Genomic DNA, 501 nt, shown 5'->3' on the forward strand with positions numbered 1-501 from the left:
GTCCCAGCTACTCTGGAGGCTGAGGCAGGAGGATCACTTGAGCCAGGAGGTTGAGGCGGCAGTGAGCTGAGATTGCACCACTGCTCTCTAGCCTGAGTTACAGAGTAACAACCTGTCTCAAAAAAAAAAAAAAAAAAAAAAAGAAACCCAGCCCTTCCCACCTGCAGCCACAGCCCTACCTCCAGCCCTCCTTTGCAGGAAAGTGGAAAGGGGTCTCTCCCTGCTGTTTTACTCCTCTGCTTGACCTGCTCAGCCAACATCAGCCCCACCATGCCATCGAGACTGTCTTGCCTTGGTCCCCAGTGGTACCCATCTGGCCACGTTGAGTCCTTGCTTCTGCACCCCTCAGCTCCCATGAGCACCCCATCCCCCGCAAGAGCCTGCGTCACCTGGCTTCTGGCACACGGCTCGGCCACTGTGTCCCTCCCGCCTCCCTGGTAGGTCCTTCCAGGGGCCCTCTCCTGGCTGGCTTTCCAGGGTGTTCCTTCCACTCTACCCAGG

This window comes from Macaca mulatta, chromosome 19, assembly GCF_049350105.2.
Source record: "Macaca mulatta isolate MMU2019108-1 chromosome 19, T2T-MMU8v2.0, whole genome shotgun sequence".
Classification (NCBI taxonomy): Eukaryota; Metazoa; Chordata; class Mammalia; order Primates; family Cercopithecidae; genus Macaca; species Macaca mulatta.